This window comes from Carettochelys insculpta, chromosome 14, assembly GCF_033958435.1.
Source record: "Carettochelys insculpta isolate YL-2023 chromosome 14, ASM3395843v1, whole genome shotgun sequence".
NCBI classification, from domain to species: Eukaryota; Metazoa; Chordata; order Testudines; family Carettochelyidae; genus Carettochelys; species Carettochelys insculpta.
The window spans coordinates 33,587,031-33,602,600 of NC_134150.1; the positions used below are offsets into that span (position 1 = coordinate 33,587,031).

General features: G+C 43.8%; 1 long non-coding RNA gene across 1 annotated transcript; it reads left to right on the forward strand.

The window, feature by feature from the left end:
* The first annotated feature begins 1,746 nt into the window (after positions 1–1,746).
* On the forward strand, positions 1,747–9,355 carry LOC142020782 (uncharacterized). Its single transcript, XR_012647498.1, has 4 exons — positions 1,747–2,051; positions 4,690–4,763; positions 7,725–7,950; positions 8,671–9,355. It is a non-coding gene; the product is annotated as an uncharacterized LOC142020782 (long non-coding RNA).
* The last annotated feature ends 6,215 nt before the right edge of the window (positions 9,356–15,570 follow it).

A 15,570-nucleotide genomic window follows, 5' to 3' on the forward strand; every position in this document is an offset into this window, starting at 1 on the left:
AAATTAAAACTGTGGGTCCCACCTAAGCGGGAAGGAGGCGCAGTCCAAAGAGACGTGCAGGGACTTGAGATCCCTGGCGGGGCTGAGTGGGGAGTAGTGAATCCGGACTTGGGGAGACAAGTTAAGTTAAGGATCACTTGCCCAGAGACAAGCACCTCGATACTGGGTTAAAGAGCCGGACACTGGATCCACCGCAGGGAAACTTTCTTTCGGTGCATGTTTGTGCAGGAAGCCAATAACGCCCCCCCCTCCAGCGGGGCTGCTAAAGTAACCGCAGAGCCGGGGCAGCCGCGCAAAGAGTTAACTCGGGAAAAGGCTCCGAGAGGGGGAGCAAAGGCGAGTTTCCTCCTGCCCACTTCGGCCACTGCGCGGCCTTTGCGCGCGCCGCGTATAGGCCGGGGGTCGGGCTGTGCGCGCGCCCACGTTCAAGTGCATTAACTTTGCACTTGAGCGTGACATTCCTCCCTGCCTGCACCAGCACGGGGCTGCCCGTGAAGCGGAGTTGCTTGCCACCAAACCAGCGGCTCCCTTTCCCACCCACCCCCGTCCCCACTTCAGAGGTAAATAGCCACCCCCCGAACTGATTGCTGTGTGACCTAGGGGCAAAGCAATCACACCAGCCCCTAAAGAGAGGGGCCCGTCTGGGGGAAGAGCTTTGGGCTGCAGACGCTAGGCTATATCCGGCTAAACTCGGCTATTGCATGTAGTGCCCTTTGCACTGCAGATCGGTTTAATTGATTTAATATATTTAGAGCTAATTATTTTGGGGGTTTTGTTGTGAAAACTGAAGGCAAAATGGGAATGGAGAGTGAAAACCACGGTGGATGTGCTTGGTTTAAACCTCGACAGCGCCACCTTTCGGCAAAGGTCAGTTTTATGATGAGCCCTGTCCGGTTTTGTTGCTCATGCAGCTTTCCTGTAAAGTGCAGAAAAGATAATGTAAGGCATTCACCCCTCCTGCGGGGGAATCCAGGTAGGCAGTTGACCTGCTATTGCAATAGAGGCAGCAAGTCACCCTATCCAAATAGCTGACCTTCACTTTGCTCTAGGGGCTAGGCTGGCAATGTCTGTGCACAGGATCCTCACTGAAGTAAGACCCCTTCCAAAAAAAAATCTTGCAAAGGTGACTTTAAACTGGCTGTATGAATAGAATTAAAGTTACTCGTAATTCCATTGTAAATGAATTGTCTGCAGTAAGATGAAGCACAGGGCCATAAAGTTGTTTGTCTGAGAACTAAGTCCCAGAAACCTGACTTCTGACACTTAGTCATATATTAAACTAGCTTATTGCACATTGCACTTCAGAACCTCTCTTCTTTCCCTGGCCTCCCCTCGCCCCCTGCTCAGAATTTGCTATTTATAACAATTCCAAGAATGTGACTCCATGTTTTTTCCACCAGTTGTGGAAATCATTTTCAATAGCCAAAGAATCTCCACTTGGGGAGTAAGAACGGGGGTAGTAGGCTTACAGTAGATACCATGATTATGCCATTGTATTTATCAGCTCCAGCATTCACAACTGCATATCATACAGTTTGTATTGCCACTGACATTTAAAAGAAATGTAGCATACCATAGATATGTAAAGAGAACCCAGTCTAGAAACATTTTCTGGAATTACTTTGCCAGAAGAACAACTACGGACGTCTGTTCAGCATACAAATTTATTGTTATGCGTGGCAAATTTAATACAACTTAACTACTCAGGCTTGCTTTCCTGGTTTTGACATTGTTGCAGTCAACAAAATTCACTAGCTCGTAGCATGAATCTACAAAGGATAACCCAGCTCCCTGTGTTTGGGTTTCTTCTCGAGCAAGATGACTGTGGTGCAGAATATCACTTCACCTTCTCACCTACCAGACAAAATGTGTGCGAATATTTTTCAATGAAATTGTTTTTCAGAATTTACAGCCATAGTATTTCAACTGGCCCATTCCATAGATGCCTGAGGAAATACATTGTCACGTCTGTGAAATAGTTGGGACCGGAGGATTAAATGTGCAAATTAGGAAATGTACTGAATAAACCCTAAACTACAGAGCATGAAATGGTATGTGTTACTGGTATGTCAGACACTGTTTTTGATTTGATACCAACAGTAAGCAAGTGCTGTAAATTAATCTGAAGCCCTGCCCTGCTACGACATCATGTAAAATTAGTGGTGGTACAATATTGTTCTTGTTTAACTATTATATATCACTGCTACACCAAAATGTCTATTGTCAGCACACCAGAGGCAAAAAAGATTAGTAATTTTTGATAACTTTCAAAAGTGACACCCCTCTTGCAATACCATATAATTCTCATTTTTGTCGTATTTTTTCTTTATTTGGCTATTCACAATGGGTGTCTAAACATTTACAGTTCTCTATTAACAGTGGTTCTTTCATAACAATCATACACTTTCATTTCAATTAGAGCTATTCAGACTTTCCTTTCCCACAATTATTGCAGGCCAAATTCTATCAGACTGCCCACTTTTCCTAGCTTGGTTTGTTACACTCCTGTCCTAATCCAAGCAGAGTAAGGGCTATATGGTTCTGTTCATAGTCTCTTGATGTCTCTTGCTCTTAGGAAACTCTGCTAATGTAATTTAGAATCCTATTTTCACTAATTATTGACCAGGTTCGTAAGCTTGCTCAAACTGATATATATTTTCTGTATATTTACAATATATTGTTGTATATTTTTAAACAAAGCTATACAGTGGAATGTGAAACATTAAAATATACAGTGCAATATACAATATGAAATGTACATTAATTGGATTACATTGGTACCTGAACTTTCATTGCACAATAACAGCTTACCTAGCTAAGTAAAAAAGTGTGTGTGTGTGTGTTTTATGTATAGAAGAGGTTTATATGAAAGGTAACATGCAGATTATGACTTATATTGACTTTAAGAGTAATTTGTTATAAACTTAAACAAACACATATTAAGGACAACACATTAAGTACAGTCACTGCACCTATTGTTTATCTAGTACCTTTTTTTATGGTGCAGAACTAAACAGTGTCCGCTGAATTTAACTATGAAACCAACCAAACTGATTTCAGAAAGACTTCCTCAGAGTAACAGAATGATAAGCCATAAACTCCTCTTAGGTGCAGTGCTAGATAAATCCTTTTAACAGTCTTCAGATCAGTTAACGGGGTAAGTAAATCACAAATCACTGTTAGCAGATTTATGGGAGAGAATTAATAGAATCAGACAAGATAATCTGATAGGGATAAAATTGCTGAGGAAACAGTCCTGCCTTATATTGGAGGATATGAAACAGTCTGATTACTAGGAGTCATACAGATCAGTGAATTATGAGATAAATAATCAACATAGTAATTCAGGACTTATTAATTCTTTTTTCTTTAAACAACTCACAGATGCAAGCAAAAGCTTCTCTTTGAAGACACATTCTTTATATATATATTTTATTAGATGTAATTTACTATTTGCATTACCTGTATTTACTTCATAATTGAACATTTTGCATTCAAATTTATGTAATGCATTATGCTTGAGAATATATTTCCCCCTTATTAGCATAAATAGTCACTTACCTCATGAATTACTAACAAAGTTTATCTGAAAATATAGGTGTATTTTTTATTAAGTGGAATACAAACATATGTATAATAAATTCTGATTTGCTGGTGCTGCTAAAGAAATACATAATAGTCCTGGGCCAGGAAAATGGGTGAGATATGTGGGGAGCAGACAGCAAAGGAGTAGAATCAATTAATACTTCGATCTGACAATTTGTACAGTCAACAATTTTGTTTATCTTTAAATAAGGAGTTAGTAACTGAAGGTCTGGTTTAGAGGCAGCCACTGAAAAGAAGTGAGCAGACAGAATTCATAGTCACATCTTTTTTTGTCTTTTTCCTCCCCACTGATCTTTCTATGGATGTGCATAATAAAGAAGTATGACATTATTTTGTTTTGATCTGCAATCTTTATTTGGGCAGTGTTCCAATGGGACCAGTCCAGCTCCAACTGAAACAAGCCAACAGAAGGGGAACCACTCTAAATTCACATTTTTTTTTAATCTTCTGTTTCTTTTCTGCATTTTCCTTTAAATGGGGTTGTATCAGGCCTAGTTCTGCAGGCCTCCAGCCTCACTCCAGTAAAACACATTCATCCTTACTCCATTGAAATCAGTGACAAAGCTGCCGTTGATTTCAGTGGAAGCAGGATTGGGCCCTCGGTGCGTGCAATTTGTTTATGTCAAAGGGTCAGTGTTTCAGAAAACAAACTGAATCATCAAACCCACTTTCAAGAAAAGAAAAGGTCTACTCCCACTCAAGTAAGTCCAAAGCAAAACTCCCACTGATCTTAATTAGAGCAGGATCACTCCCATATTCGGGGTTTTATCATTGTGCTTGATATTGTGCGCTAATGTGCCTGTGTGTTTTGCTTGGACACAGAAGCACGGCCTCCTGGGAGCATTCAGATGAGCCTGTTTGTAAATGTTGTACAGCAAAATGTGTGCTACAGTCCATTTTCATGACTACCTGTGTCTCAAACTGCTCTTTGCAGGCTGGGGAAAAAATCTTTTACGCTCACTTTGAGCATCCCCTTCAACTTCACTTGCTGTCGAACATCCTGCATTCTTTCTCTCCAGCAGTTCCTGGTAGATTTTATGTGGAATTCTCCCTTAATGAATCCTGCTTCTCCTGTCATTACAGTTTTGTATTCATGCTGCTGACTACACCATTCTTGCACCTTGGAAGATCATTTAAAGCTGAGTAAAACAAATAAGGTTTGTTTTCTTTTCCCATTTTGATTTCTGTTTTTTTCTTATTTCGCCAGTCTGTGTAGACAGTTAATTCACAAGCTCTGTTTATTTCCCTTTAAAATTTCCATTGCTACATAAAAAATGGCTTGTAAATACATTTTTGTTTGTTTGGTGTGATGCCATTCTTTTTTCCCCTTACCTCTCCTCCCGAAATTGGAGGGTAGTAACAACTGCTTCTAGTTTATCCTCCCAAAGTACGTAACACTCTCGCAACAAAGAGATGGAGCACCAATCTTGTAGCTGACCATGTAAGTATGTGCCATGTTTCATAATCTAGAATTTTTAATGTGGTTGCTCTCGTACCAATCCCAATACTTTTCCAGCATACTCATAATGTTCTTGGTTCTGGATGAGAAATATTTCTTGTTTAGTTTTGTCAGTAACTTCATGGACTATGGGAATAATGACTCTTATCAAAAGCAAAGAAAAAAAGACAAACGCAGCTGAAACTACCTGAGATTGCAAGGGGCAGCTGTCTGTACAATGTTTGCTTTATGCTGATTGTGCGTAGCTAACTCATTTTATGTATAGTTTTGTGTGTTTAAAATCAGTAATTTATGATGGAAAATAATCTCTAAAAGAAATAAATACTTGAAACAAAGATATTTATCAAGCTATGTAGTGGAATTCATCATTGATAACTTGAATGTTGTGAAGTTATAAAGGGTAGTGTTTACACTGGAATCAACTGAAAATGGTAATTATAAAATACAGTGGAAACTCATGCACTAAGTTCATTTCAAAATTCTACAGACAAAGGTAATATTAGTTCAAAGGTGGAAAGTGAAGGACTTCTGTCTTGCAAAGGATATTTAAAATGTCCAAACAATCACACATGCGTGTGCGTGCGTGTGTGCGTGTGCGTGTGTGTGTGTGGTCAAAAAGTCATTCCATTGCTACCTCTTTCATACTGTATTAAGATGTTTCAAACCGCATTAGGAATCATTGACAAAAGGCTGCAATAGTGACATGAAAAGAGTGAATTTTATTTGACTTTTCTTTCTGGAATTGAAGTGTCCCTAAGTGGGGGTGGGAACAAAAACATACTTGTGGAATTTCTTAGCTGCTGAGGGATTACCTATTTTTTAAAAAATATTGAAGCTTGAATGAATTTTAAACAAATCTCTGTTTTAATATCTTGACATTAGAAATGGAACAACCTGATTATTTGTGACCTGCTGAGCAGCCTTTGTTTGGCTTATTCAACATAAATAGTAAAGTACAGTAATTGCTCATAGTAAATTTCAAATAACCTTTATGAAATGCATTGCTCAACTGACATGTCATGAAAACACATTACAACGCAAAGAGACTGGTTTGCTATTGCCCCTGCAGTCATTTATAGCAGGGCAAAGGGGGAAGGGCATGTGTAAATGTTACACCCAGTCTGTATTCATATTTCCCTGGTGTATAAATGACTGTACAAGGTGCAGGGGAGTAGAGAGGAGGTCTGAAGTGCTATATGGTACTAAAGTAGTGGCAGACCCTGGTCTAGTGTTGAACACAGAAGATTAGAAGCCAAAATCCTTGGGTTCTGTGCCCTGTCATTGACCTAGAGAAAAGTATTCACTCCTTCTGGTTATCCATCTGTAAAATGGGTGCACTCATTGCCACAGTGCTGGGAGGCTTAAAATCATGTAAGATTCCATCCGTCCCACCCCAACTGGAAGATGGGGCACATGGGAACAAGGTATGACATCAAAGCTTAGGCTGACCAGGATGCACAAAAGTATGGATTTTGCATGACCTCCAATATTAAGTTATCCATCTAGATGGAGCCTAGCCAAGATGTCTTCTGAGCATGTTTTGGACATTGATGTAACTAAATACTGATCAGTTTCAGGACCAACGCCTGGGCCTACTGAACTGAATGGAGTGGTGGGGGGGGGTTAATGGTGCAAAACCTGATTTCAGCGTATGAAGAGCCTTTGTTGGAATGGCCTTGACGGTTCAGATCCAGCGGCGTTGGTCTGAGAATCTGGCCATTGTATTGTTTTCACAACAAATGGAAATGGTACATCTAATAATTCATTTCATTTGGTTTGATATTCTTTAACGTGTTTTTTTTTAAGGGAGAGATTAAAATAACCTGCATTGCGCTGGATTGCTTTGTAAGGTCATGATGCAAAGACACACATGAATACGTGTTATGTGATCTGATTTCCTTTTGTGTTATTATTTAGTGTCTTTAAAAACAGTGAAAAGGAAACCTCAAGATCATTTTTTCCCTCTTCTCCCCTCCTATGAATTACCCTGCTGTCCTGGAAGTACTAGACAACACTCAGTTCAGATTTCCCTCCATCTGGAACCCATGTCTGTGCAATAACTTTAATCCTTAACGAAAAGGAAATGATAGAAAATGCATGAAATTAATTTTCACACCTGCGGTTGGAATTAATAGTGGCAACCAGAGTGGCATCCTATTTCAGTTCCCTGGAGGTGCCTAACAATTTGGGTCATTAATACAATACCATCCAACATAGGAATTTACCATCTGAGGGTTCTGCCACAGAAAAACAAATGATACCAGGCTACTCCTACACAATAGAAAATGGCTTTAGTCACATATTAGTCATTTTATCATAAGACTGCATTTTTGCACTAGGGATTTGTTCTTTGGGGTTGGAAAGAAAAGACTGGAAGAGTAGTATTGTTTTGGTAATTTGTGGGGAGGTTTTGATTCTGTTTTCGCTGTCTAACATAAGGTTGATTAAGAACAATAAACCAAATCCTGAAAGTGTTGTTTTATTTTTGGTATGGCTCCATGGCATTTTGTTTCTATCCAGGCCTATTTATTCCCTGCATGGACAAGACATGAGCTTGAAAGGATGGCACTTCTACTTTCTGTAAATGAGAGAGGAGGTTTGCAACTTAAAATACTGTTTGAAATATTATGTGTTTCTGCTTTTCTCTCCTAATTACAAGGGATGAGAGGCACTGAATGTCTCCTTCCTGGCTCGGAATTGCTACACTGCCCTGCTGCAATTTCCCAGCCTTCAGAGATGACATGCAGCTAGCAAACTGTAAAGCTAAGTGCCTGCAATGTGGCTCAGAACTGCATTCAGAAGGCATTTGCTTGGAGCAGTAATAGCACTTCTAGCAGGTCGCAGAGTTCTTAGGCACTTTAATAATTTTGCAGAACCATCTTTAGGTAAGAATTGAAGCTTTTAGTCAATTGTGTTTGTTTAATCCTTCTCCTGTCGGTGGCCGGGGTCGTTATGAGTATCTGAAGTGAAACCAGCAATTTCATGTTTGTTCTCCGATCTTAATGCTAAGCCGTCATCTTAGCCAGCCTAGATGAATATTCATGGGATTATTTTCTCTTCTGGCAAGCTTCAGGTGCCCTACTGCCATTTTTTAAGGCAAGGTCTGAGTTTGGTTGTTTGTTTAAAAAAATCCACACAATCCAAGAGTAATCAGTATTTTATAACCCTAGTTAAGCAGCAGCCAAGACCCTTGTGTCCTCTATTTTTCCTGTCCATGAGTGGAAAATATTTCTTATGTGCACCAAGGCATGTGTGGATGTGCACCACCAACAGAAACTCATGCTGCCGGCTGCGGGCCCTCTGCCAATCAGCTGGGTGGCACCTGAATCTCTCCTGGGCAGCTGCCTGGTGCTCAGCTTACAGGGAACATTGGCCTAGTCTCCTGGAAGCTGAGGATGAAAACGTCAGGATTCCTCTAGACATCTTGGGAAGAATACCCCTTACTAGGCTATCAGAATAAAACAATTCCTGCCAACAGCTGTAGTAACTTGTGTACAACAGGCAGATGAGCCTTACTTACAACAGTTGCTACTAACAGGCAGAGCTGCAGTGTTTTTTTAGCTGCTGGAGAGACTTGAAGATTGTTTGTTTGTTTATATTTGCAGGTGGGAGAAAAGTTGGAGACTTCAGTAGATTTTCTACTCTTTCCTTCTGAACGTGTAACAAGGAATCACTTACGAGGGTGAGGTACCATAGATAGACCTGCTGTTATGAGCTGGGACAGGAAGAAGAGCAGAGGCAGCAACTGCCATTTTTACTGGCTTGTGCTTTTTGTAACCATTCACGTGGCTACAAAATGACATGTCGGACTTCATCTCCTGCGGTGTCATTGTGCCTGGTGTGTGTTTGAAAGCCAAGGTTCAGCTCACTGTTGATTGCTGCTGTATTTGGGTGTGTCCTTGCCATCATGATCAAAAATAGAGCACTAATGCCCCCTAATAAGAGCAGAGCAGAGTCACAGAATTTGTGTAGATTTCCATATTCCTGAAGTAACCTACTGTTCGTAAATCTCTTTCTCTGCAAACTCAGGGGAAATGAAATGGAAATTGGTACGTCATGCCATCTTATTCTACAAGTACAGCTAGAAATACAGGGTTGTTTTATGGACCAGTGCATACTTGAAATGAAGAATCAGTATCCTAACACTTTATTTTACCAAAACCGAGTAGATCAGGGTTGTTTCATAAAGCTGCAGTATATCAGCAAGAGTTATACACAGCTCCTGAGTAATCGGTTCCTGCAGTCCAAGTTTTAAGGTTTTAGCCCTTGCAGCTTGATCACTTCAGTGCTGCCTAGCAGTCTTGGTACACGGGACAATACATCTCACTGCTAGCGTCCATGAAGACGTGTTGTAGTAAATGCCAACAAAGATGAGATAAATTTTTAGCCTCTTTTTTAAAATTTCTAGTGCTATGCTCAGTGAAGATACTTCCAGCTTCCTTCCTCAGCCAGTTTAAACCAAGCCTTCCTGGAGTCAGTGGAGCCACACAAATTTATACCAGCTGAGGCTCTGGCCCTCTGTTTCCATTGGATAAATGGGATGGTAGAGGGAGAGGGTTTTTTGTTTTTTTTCCTAAATAGCTTTTTCGCGAAGAATGCTGGGAGGAAACCAAGCACGACTCAGGACAATGCGTATGGATTAGAGGGACACTGCAGGGCTATTGAGTAACAGCTGCCCTCTAATGTAGTAGTTTCTTTATGGGAAAAGAATCACAGATCTGGAAGGGACCTTGAGAGGTCATCAGGTCCATTCCCCTGCCCTCATGGCAGGACTAAGAACCATCTAGACCAGTGAGGAGCAACCTAGGCTAGTGAGCAGGCTGCAAGAGTGGCCTTCCTCCATGGCAGCGGACTGCAGTACTATCGTAACCAAGATGGTCTCCCAGGATAGGGTAGTTTTGGTAACTGCGCGTGCCTACGAGAATTTGTGCTGATTGAACCATTTCAGCACTTTGATTGGAACAGAACAGAGGGAATGTATGGCTCTTGCAATGTTGTCTGTAATCAGCACACGCTTCACGTCCCGTGCCCTGGCTTTAAGTGCGCGTCACTTTTGCAGTAGCAAAAGTTAAAAGCTACATGGATGGAAACCAGCATAATTTGGCAGCCCTGTACACAGGCAATGATAAACAAAATATCTTGTGGGCCACACACAAAATCCTGCTGGGCCACATGTCACCCGCAGACCACAGGTTACCAACCACTTGTCTAGACCATCCCTAACAGTGAAGGTCAGGCCTAGGCTCCTTGTGGCTTCTATGAATGATTACTAATCTTTACACCCACAACTGTCTGACCTTCATGGGATCAGAAGTGTGTGCAGTGTAATTGTTGTTCTTCTGCAAACAAAAAAGAATAACTTGTCAGTCCCCATCCATCTCCCCTCTCACCTGCTTTTAAACAATGGGTTAATTTGGAGAAAATCATCTCTCTTGATGGCAGCTGGCAGGATTGGAGGCAGCATTTCCAATGGGGCGCATTAGCTCTTTAATAATTGTAATGATGCAGATGCCTAGTGGGCTGTGTGCTGTGAGAGCATGTGTGAGGCAGGAAAGCTGGTGCATTGGGCTGCTCTGCTTCTAAGAATGCAAGATGATTCCAGGCATTTGAGGAAGTTTTGTGGCTTACATAAGAAGAGAGAACTAAGCGGGAGTGTTCATTTTCTCCCTGTTTGTTGTAAGCACAAAATCCCCATCAGCAAAGTGACTCTGTTCAGTTAGGGTGGTGGTAAGGGGCAGTGTTTCCTGTAAGCTAAGCACTTGTGCAGCTACTAAGGAGAGATTCACATACCACCCAGGTAATTAACAGATGGCCCACAGTGCTCACAGCCAGCAGCATGTGTTTGTACTGGTGGGGTGCACATCCACACATGCCTCAGTGCACATAACAAAATGTATTCTGCACATGGATGGAAAAAGTTGGAGGGAACGCTGGGGGAGGGTATCATATTATCTTTCAGATCAGAAGTCGTCTGCGGCCAGAGCTATTTTATTTCCTGGGCGATAATCATACAAGCCCATCCTAAGATCTGAAAAATCAGCTGTCCCTCACACCATTACTGGGATGAAGAGTTTGGTGTCTTAGCTGCTGTTGCTACACAAGAAGTTTGCCTGAGCTAAGACTGAGTGAGAACAGAGTAAGCACCCCAGAATTTAGCCCTTCAGCCAAATCCTTTCATCTGTTCCTTGGCCTCATGGATGGTTCCTGCTACTACACTGGGATGTGTGAGGAGCATGTCTGAGCTGTGGGTATGAATAATAACAAAGTGATCTGCAGCTTCCAGGTCTGAACTTCCTCGGACTGTAGGCTGTTCAGAGTCATGGTTTGGACTGGGGACTGTCTCTAGAAATAACTGTAAGAGATGGACTGGCCTAGCACATGGCTGGATTGCCAGTCCCAGTTCAGCTATGAGGCACCAGATAGAAGCAAACCAAGAGCTTGGTACTCCAAGGTTCCAGGCTAGGAGCAGTCCCCTTTATCATCAGTTCAGAGAAATGTAGCAATGATCAAATTATTGTAAAATTTACAAAATTCTGAACAATGCAGCTTTCCACCTTACTCCTGGGCCCAACAGATGCCTTTCAAAATCCAAGGGAATCCTGTTAATTGAGAATACGTCTATACTACCAAAGTCCAGTAGCAGCAAGTCTCAGGGCCTGGGCCAGCTGACTCAGGGTCATGCTGTTGTGCTAGACTTGTGATGTACAAGTGTGGGCTGGAATCCAGGCTCTGAGACTGTTTCCCTCCACCAGGTCCCACTGCCATCACACACACACTTGCACACACCTGCAGCTGACTGCATGACAGAACAGGAAAAAGTGAATCAATGGAATGGCAGTTGGCAGTAGAAAATTCGACTGGATTTTCTACAGTTTCTTTGCCCCATCAGTCTGAGTAGCTACCCCTACATTTCTAGACCATTTAAGAGTGGGTTGACGGTAAGGGTAAGGTTTTGTCAGCCGTGGTTTTAGTTAAAATTACAAACAGGCTGCTAGAAATAAAAATTCACGGGTGCCCGTGGCCGACCTGTGGCTTTTACTAAAAATGTGCATGACAAAACGAGGAGTGGCAGGCTTCCTGCACCACCCAACAGGCCTGACTCAGCAGGGTCCCACCACTGCCAGTGGCTCAGTGCTCTGGAGCTTCTGCACTGTCCATGATGACTCTGAGCTCAAGGAGATGCCTCTTCCGTCCACGAGCTCTTGAGAAACCCCAACACCTGCGCCGCTGCTGCTCTCTGAAGCTGGGAGATCAGCACCCTGCAGTTCCTTCTGGGGACCGTACAGCTTCCCGGCACTGGGGCGCAAGTCACAAAGTCAGGGATTCTGGGCAGTGCTGGTGACAGACTTGGCTGGGCCTTGAGCAAGGGGTTGGGGTGGGTCTCTACTCTGGGACCCTAGAAGGGGAGAAGCCTTGAGCAAAAGTGATTGGAGTAGGGGCAGGGGGATGTTTGCCATCCCCATCCAGCTCTGAGCATAGCCCCGAGAGCGCTATGCAGGGCTCCACTGGTGATTTAAAAGGGCTCAGGGCTCCAGGCACTGCTGCTATTGTGGTAGCAGCCTGGAGCCCCAGGCCCTTTTAAATAACTGGGTCTAGGGCAGTAGCCCTCATCTTTCCCCCCCTCCATTGCCAGTCCTGATTTCATGACAAAATCGTAGCCCTACTTTGAGGCAAAGAATTACCAACCAGACTGCTTTGGCTGTACATCAGAGGAGGAAAGGCTGTGTGTTTGGGGAGCAGCAGGCTGAGGGGTTCACCTCCTCACAGTCAGCTCGTCCTTTCCCCGGGGGAGAGCAGGGCTGGATAATGAGGGATCCTGAGCCCCCCACAGCTGTCATTTAAATCAGCAGGAATACACCCCCTCAACATGTCTCAGCTTCCTGACCTTAACCATGACCCCACATTCCCAGTTTTAGCAGAATCCCCGTCACCTTCATACACACAGCCCGTACGTCAACTGCTCTGCCCTGGGGTCTGCAATCGACATGGCAAGAAGAGCCGTTTCTTCAAATTCAGTTACAAAATCAATCCTTCAAGAGCCCCAATGCACAGGAATAGGGATAGTCCCTAATATATAACGTCCAACTGTGCTTTTTATTACCCTAAGAACAGTGCACACACATTATTTGTACCAGTTAGAAAGTTGTTACCCCCAGCTCCAGGCTTTATGCACCTCAGCCTGCAAATCCACCCCCTATCCCCAGGCTTCACTTCCCATCCTGCAAACCCATCTCCCATCCCCAAGATAACCCCCTCTGAGCTCCATCCTCCCTCCCCCGCCCCCAGGATTAACCTCTCTGAGCCCCAACCTGCCCCCCCACCGCCAGACTTAACTTGCCTCAGCAAGTGCAATTCTGCAGCAGCCAGAGCTGCTGCTTGCCATCCCTCAATCCCCCACTGCTCCATGCTCTCTCCTCCTCCGTCATGGCGTGGTTGCGTAGCTGTGGCAGGGGCAGGTTTGGCCACCCTCTCCCCAGCTCTCCTGCTGGCTTAGACTTCCACCCTCATGGGGCACCTCCCTGCCCAGCCGCTTTCTCTTCCACTCTCCAGCTGCCGCCACTTAAACAAAAAACTAAGTTCATTCGGCTCAATGGTGGGCAACTGAATTTAGATTTTTGTTTAAGCATTGGCAGCTTCTGGAGCCACAAAAGGAGTCAGCGGTGGCGGCTCTTAGAGCCGCAAGTGGGTCCTAAAGAGCCACCTGTGCCTCTGGAGCTGCAGGTTGCTGACCCCTGGCTATGCCCAATCACTGTGTGCTTGCACAGGGCCTAGCAGAGTGGGTCCTGGTTCAAGCCTTGAGTGCCTACACCAAGGGTCAACAACTTTTCAGAGGCAGACTGCCAACATTTGACTATTTGACCTCTATGTACAGTCCAAGTGCTGGTGATACTTGTTAAAGTTACTAATAGTCCTGCTTACAACAGCTTTATTAATAAATCAAAGAAGATGCAGAGCTTTACCATTTAGACTGTGGTTGGTAGCATTACCTGGTCTTTTGTAAATCCACCTACTGTGTGGCTTTGAGCAAGCTCCTGGCTGCATGGGGGAGGAGGGGTGGGACTGAGCTCCCACCTCAAATGCTGATGGAAATTGGCTTTGCATGCCACTCTTGGCACCCATGTTGGGGGTTGCTGACCTCTGGCTTACACACCACTAGAGCAAATTATTCATAAAACAAATAATGTTAATAATTAACAGTCAGACTGAGGTTCCTTTCCTCCCAAGACCATAGCTGAGCGAGTACAAGCTGCGTGAAGGTTGCCTCAGCTGGAGGTCATTCTGTGCACAGATGATACACACTCGGTCAGATTCACTAACACTGGCATGCATTTCAGGTCCCTGTTCCAGCAAGTGCCCTGGTACCTCAGTTAAGGAGGAGTTTTACCCACTGGGAGAGCAAGCAGTGTTGGCACTGCCTCCCTGCAGTAGGGCGCCTGTGAGGGCAGCAGCTTTGCCGTTTCTGAGGGTGCATCTATATTTATCAGAAGATTGAACCAGTCAGTGTTGATCTTCTGGGGTTTGATTTAGCACACCTATTGGGGATGTGTTAAATCGAACCATCAGGGCTCGGTAGTCTACCCTGGTATTGCTCATTCTCCAGTCAGCCTCCCTCTGTGTGGATGGCCTGATAAATCTATCTTAGACGCATCATTTCCACCTATGCAATTGTCATAGCTGGAATTGTGTATTTAAGATCGACTTTCAGGTCTAGTGTAGACCTGCTCTAAATGAGGCTCTTGCTGGTGGAAACTCAGGAGGAGCTAGGCAGGAGCTCTGCCCACATGTCCTTGCTACATGCCTGTGTCTACTCACTCAGTGAAGAAGAGTTACAGATGTTTCCTTGTCCTTCAAACTTTCCCTCCCCATCACACATTGACCTTTTGCCTCCTGGGTCTGCAGCCACGTGTTTACTAGCAGAAGCCCAGGTGGAATCCTAGCTTCCTTTGGAATGTCTGCTCCCTTTCTGCGGTAGCCCCTTATGCATTCACTGCACCCAGAACGCGTTGAGACCATTTGCAGAGCAGAATAATTATTTCTGGGCTTGCCAGTAGGTGAGCAGCTTAATACTGCTGTGAAGTTCTTACTGGATGGTTCCATGCTGGTGGAAATTGAATAAGGCACAAAAGAGAGGTCAAAATCTGAATTTAAGTCCCTCTTACGCCCTGGAAGAATGATACCCCTCTTTTCTTTCATGAGCATCCAGTGGCATATATCATTTGAAGCCCCTAAGAGTAAGCAATTAACATCTCCAATAAAGTCTCACTAACATCATTCTCACCACTGTCCGTTTTGAGTGGAGTAGTGCATCCTATGAAAGTGTTAGAGACCAGGTTGTAGGCAGTCTAGCAGATTGGGTAAAGAAATAGAGCTACTGGTTAGAGCTGAGTCTAGGGTGGGCAGAGTCCAGGAATGAGACAAAGGTCAGTATCGGAGAGATAGGAGACAAATCCCAGAGCCAGAGGCTTAGCCAGAGTTGTAAGCTAGAGGCAGAAGCCAGGATCATG